The sequence below is a fragment of the Magallana gigas genome, chromosome 1, assembly GCF_963853765.1.
Source record: "Magallana gigas chromosome 1, xbMagGiga1.1, whole genome shotgun sequence".
In the NCBI taxonomy this organism is placed as follows: Eukaryota; Metazoa; Mollusca; class Bivalvia; order Ostreida; family Ostreidae; genus Magallana; species Magallana gigas.
The window spans coordinates 28277097-28283096 of record NC_088853.1 but is presented as its reverse complement, the minus strand read 5'-3'; positions in this window follow the sequence as shown (position 1 = coordinate 28283096).

Here is a 6000-nt window from a genome sequence, read left to right as displayed (position 1 = left end):
CAGCTGTACAATGAACATTTTTGCTTCTATAATTGATAACAAATTATTGTTCACTAAAAAGTTATTGCAAATATACTTTAGAGCACTCTTGGCCCCTAATTTGAGGGGCCAGCCCCTTTTTCTTGATATCAAATAAAAGCCCGTGCAAATTGAAACAGCTTTTGCATTACATGTTTTAACAAAATATTTATACGTCAAAAGATATTACGGAAAATGTGCGAAAATTTTGTGAAAAAATTTGGTGCTAATTTTCAGGTTCAGGCGAGCTTCTAGGCCTTACGCATTTTCCGCAATTGGAAGCATGGAGGGAAATCTACAGACATTCATCTACAATCCCTGCAAATTTCAAGCTTTTATCATGATTAGTTTCAGAGGAGATGCGTGGACAAAATGACCCTTAAAAATTTACAAAATCGTCCATATCTGAAACCGGAAGTGACGTAATCATTTGAAATTTTAAAAATCAATAGCGACATTGATGCTTTATAACTCCTAAAAATTTGGTGTAAATCGGTTGAATAGTTTCTGAGAAATAACGATCCAAAAAAGTCAGAAAAAGAAAAAAAAGTATAACTAGAGCAAAGCTCGTTGCAAAGCAACGAGTGGGTCTTCCGTTATTGTCGGAAGTAAAGCTGGAAGTTCCTGTAAGAAGCAGAGCTCTTGAACCAATAACAAGTGTAACTAAAATAAAAAGATGAAAAAATCGAATTATTCCTGGTACGACTTAACAAAATCCGAATGATTTTAAGTACGAATTAACAAAAACCTTTCTGATTTCAAGAACGACTTAACAAAAAAAATCCGAATGTGTTCAAGTACGACTTAACAATTATTTTTGGTACGAGTTAACTTTACTTTGAACATTTCGCTATTTTTTAAACCAAGGACGCGGAAACAAAATTTCCGGAAAAATCAATTTTTTAACCCCGATATCTCTTTAATGCATTGTCTGATTTTAAAACGGATTTCAGTGTTAGATTCAGCTTGATAAGCTTTATAAATCAAATATTCATTTTTGATTTGATCAGAAAATTCATTTTTTCGAAAAAATTGTTTCACTTCCAGTTTCGACCGGAAGTGACGGATTTTAATTTCCAGCCTTATTGCACATGTAAATTGCCAAATTCATAACCACAGAAAATATCAAGACTTTATCTTAAAGCGTTTTTGAGAAATGTCGCGGACAAAATGACTTTTTTTAAAGTTTAAAAATGACGTAACGTCAAAACAGAAGTGACGTTGTTATGGAAACTTTAACATCTTTGAGGCAATATAATTGCACATAATCCCTGAAAGTTTCCTTTAAATAAGTTGAAAACTTTTTGAGTTATGAAGCCGAAAAGGAGTCAGAAAAAAAAGAAAAAGAAAAAAAATAATAACTAGAGCAAAGCTCGTTGCAAAGCAACGAGTGGGTCTTCCGTTAATGTCGGAAGTAAAGCTGGAAGTTCCTGTAAGAAGCAGAGCTCTTGAACCAATAACAAGAGTAACTAAAATAAAAAGATGAAAAAATCGAATTATTCCTGGTACGACTTAACAAAATCCGAATGATTTTAAGTACGACTTTACAAAACCCTTCCTGATTTCAAGAACGACTTAACAAAAGAAATCCGAATGTGTTCAAGTACGACTTAACAATAATTTTTGGTACGAGTTAACTTTCCTTTGAACATTACGCTATTTTTTAAACCAAGGACGCGGAAACAAAATTTCCGGAAAAATCAATTTTTAAACCCCGATATCTCTTTAATGCATCATCCGATTTTAAAACGGATTTCAGTGTTAGATTCAACTTGATAAGCTCTATAAATCACCTATTCATTTTTGATTTGATCAGAAAATTCATTTTTTCGAAAAATTTGTTTCACTTCCGGTTTCGACCGGAAGTGAAGGATTTTTATTTCCAGCCTTATTGCACATGTAAATTGCCAAATTCATAACCACAGAATATTTCAAGACTCTATCTTAAAGCGTTTTTGAGAAATGTCGCGGACAAAATGACTTTTTTTAAAGTTTAAAAATGACGTAACGTCAAAACGGAAGTGAAATTGTTATGGAAACTTTAACATCTTTGAGGCATTATAATTGCACATAATTCCTGAAAGTTTCCTTTAAATAAGTTGAAAACTTTTTGAGTTATGAAGCCGAAAAGGAGTCAGAAAAAAAAGAAAAAGAAAAAAAATAATAATAAAAAGAAACCGAAGAATAACAAGAGGGTCTTCCGTTGGAAACGGAAGACCCTAATAAAAAGAAACCGAAGAATAACAAGAGGGTCTTCCGTTGGAAACGGAAGACCCTAATAAGGAAAAGAAACAATAGAATAACAAGAGGGTCTTCCGTCGGAAACGGAAGACCCTAAAAATAAGAATAATCTTAACCCGCACAATAATAGAAAGGTCTTCCGTTGGAAACGGAAGACCTTAATAAAATAGATAGTGCCTGTTTTGAAAAGCAACCGTTGAATTTACACCGCTCCAAAACTATTGTCAACCTCCGCTTCTTGTTAGTTGACAATGGTTTTCTCGGGGTGTCAATATATCAAAAGTGCCTGTTTGAGAGGGTAACAGTTAAGATTGACACCCTGTGGAAACCATTGTCAACCGACGCGAAGCAATTTCAACTGTTATCCTCCCAAACAGGCACTATTTATTTTATTATACTGAATGTCTTAATTTTAGAGATTTTTTTTACTGCTTTTATATAGAAATGAAGTGAATTCCACGGCGAACCGTACGCGCATAATTTACACGCATGTTACAATTTATTGTGTTACCCGTTGCTAAGTGTGTAGCTAACGCTGAGGGTAATAGAACGGATTGTTATATTCAGTAGCATATTCTCACTATATCACTCTATATAGACAAATTGTCAATAATTGTAATATTAGCACGTCCGAAAAATATTGACCGGTCAATATTTTTTTTTTATATTGACCGGCTAGGAATAATATCTAGAGAGACTTCCCTCTATTTCAATTAATCGCCTCTGATTTGTTGATTTGTAAATGGTGACGGAAATAGATTTTCACGACTCCAAAACAAGGTGACGTCATAATAGGCAATCAGTCAAGGAAAGTAAACACCGGACGCGCAATGCGACGTTTCGCTATCATAACGGGGATATGGAATTGCGAATTATTGTGAAGTAAAAACAGATAAAACATCTTAATCTTTCTTCCTATGGACGGTGGAATATCACCAGTGACCTTTTTGATGCCGGCGATATTGGAAATGAACTTTGCGCAAAATTAAATTTGTGAATTCTATGTTCAGCCAAGGAAATTATAGCGATCTGTTTTCAAATTCTTTCTTAAAAGAAGCACTCCGCTTTGCGTCGGGCAATATTTCGTCCCTCGGGAGCTAATGTAATCAATGTTGCCGTCAACCCCAGTCAATTTTTGTATATTATTAACTGTGTCTAAATCAATCAGATTTCAGTATTTAACATGGAAGTATAATAATTTCAATTGTTCCCTCCCAAACAGTAACTATATATAATAACAAAGTGCTTAATTTACAGAACCCCAAAAACATATTTTAAAAACAATTCTAACGTCCTTCTTACTTCCATGCGTGTGTGTGTGTGTGTTTTCCCTTTGCTTTTTTTTAATATAACACACTTGCACACAGTTGAAAATTAAAAACGATTTTGGTGTGTTTTAACACTTAATAGATAATGGTTTTTTTTTCATGCTTTATTTCTATTATTACCATTCAATACAATAGTTCTCTATATAAAGACAAACACACCAAAAAGACAGAACACAAACTTTCACTCTCACACTCATTCAAATGTACTGTGACAATTAAAGGTCGGGCTCGGAAGGTATCAAGCTATTATGTAACACGGACTTTATCGCTATGTCATTATCATTATAGCTCCCGAGGGTAGTTCGGATGCGTATTAGTATATAAGGCGCTGCTTAGCTGATAGTCGACAGTTTTGCAGTGGAAGCTCCAAGTGGGAAGATCGAAGCAGAAGCGGTGCGGTTTATAAAGTTACCCTGGTTGTATTAAGTATACGGTGTCTAGTATTATGGTTAATAGGGAAATTGTATTTAATTAAATTAATTATATTATTTCCACAATTTCTATTGAGATCTATCTGTGTACAGGACATATCTCTGGATCGGGACACATCCGAGACCCGTACTCGCATAGGGCAGGTGCCTACGGATACATACCTGCCCGGACACATACCGAGTCACCCAAATTATATTTATTTGCTTTATAAATTAAGGATAGATAATCCTAAGACTAAATATCTGTATATACTGACTCGTGCTTGTTAACAAATCATTTTAGTAATTACTGTTTGATCGGTTTTTTATATACATATATATAAATATACAATCATTATCTTAAATCATTGTCTTGATTACGGATCTACCCAAATCTACGAACCCAAACACGTTACATAAATTGGGGGCACTGCATATTGAATTGAAATTATCTTCGAGTTTTTTTATAACATGGGTATATTTCAAATGTTTTGTACATTTCTTTAATAAGAAACATTGCTGAGCCACAATAAAACTACAATTAACAAATTAAACCATGGATTTTATGCATCAATCTGAAATTATATGATATAAATTATTGTATACTAGCGGAAAAAGAAACTGTGCATTATTTAATATATGAAAAAACGTTTAAAACGTTCAATGAACAAATTTTATTTTTTGTAATACTGTTATCACATGTATTCGTAACAACATCTCATAGCTCATTAATGCCAACGTCGAATAACGTCAATTTCAGCACACTCAAAAGTCACTGTTATTTGAAATTGAATAAACAAAATAATAATGCGTGTAACCACCATTTTCGTTCACGCACGGTGCCACTAAAGTATTCAGAAATGCTTGAGGGATGTTGTTCGAAATGTTGGTTATAGCCTGGCCTATATCAGCCAATGTCACTGGCTGATTTGTTAAACGGCGTAAACGCCTTTCCATTTCATCCCAGACGTGCTCGATCGATCACAAATCGGGGAAACAGCTGGCAAAGGCAACACATCGACATTCTGTTGAACAATCACGTCCCTGACTACACGTGCAAGGTGTGGCATTGCGTTGTCTTGCTGCAGAGTTATGTGATTTCGATGTCTCTGTATGAAGGGTATCACATGGCGCTGAATAATTTTATCTCGATAGCGTACGCCGGTGAGATTTCCATCGACATTTTGTAGAGGGGTCCTTCCACGTGCTGACATTCCACCCCACACTATAACACTACCTCCACCAAATTGTCGACGTTGTACAACACAAACATCCTGGTAACGCTCAGGTAACGCAACGATACACCCCACAGCGACCGTCACTGCTATTTAAATGAAATTTGGATTCATCAGTTCACAGAATATTGGCCCAGTGCTGTATTCTGAATCGCAGATGTCGTGTGCACCACGCTAGTCTGGCGATACAATGACGTTGAAGCAGTACTGGGCGCACCGCTGGACGTCGTGGTCTGATGTTTTGCTAGCGCAGACGATTACGCACAGTTCTTGGACTAATTGGTCGAAGCCCTGAAATGCCAAGGGCAGTCAAACTTGCTGTCTGGAAACGATTCCTCAGATGCGCAAGTCTAATGTAGTTGTTTTGTTGCCGTGCCGTGACGTCACACGAGGTCGCCCAGAGCGCGGTCGATCCTGAGTGTTGCCAGATTGTTGAAAACGTCTCCAAAATGACTGGATAGTGTTCCGTTGAACTCCAAAGTGTTTTTCTACAGTATTTTGTGCCATTCCATCTAGCAGCATTCCAACAGCACGATTACGTTGGTTTTCGTTGAGTCGTGGCATGAATTAGGGGTAAAAAAAAATTGAAACTAAAGTGATTTCCTTAACAAAAAAAGTTAAAACAAATCCTTTAGAGTTCTTATTCCAAACAGTATTGGCCCGTAAAAATCGTGCGTACAAATTCTTCAATAAACAACAGGTGGTCACTACTCATGAAATGTGTCATGTGATGTGTATTCTATTAAGCATGTTCACCGTACTGCGCAT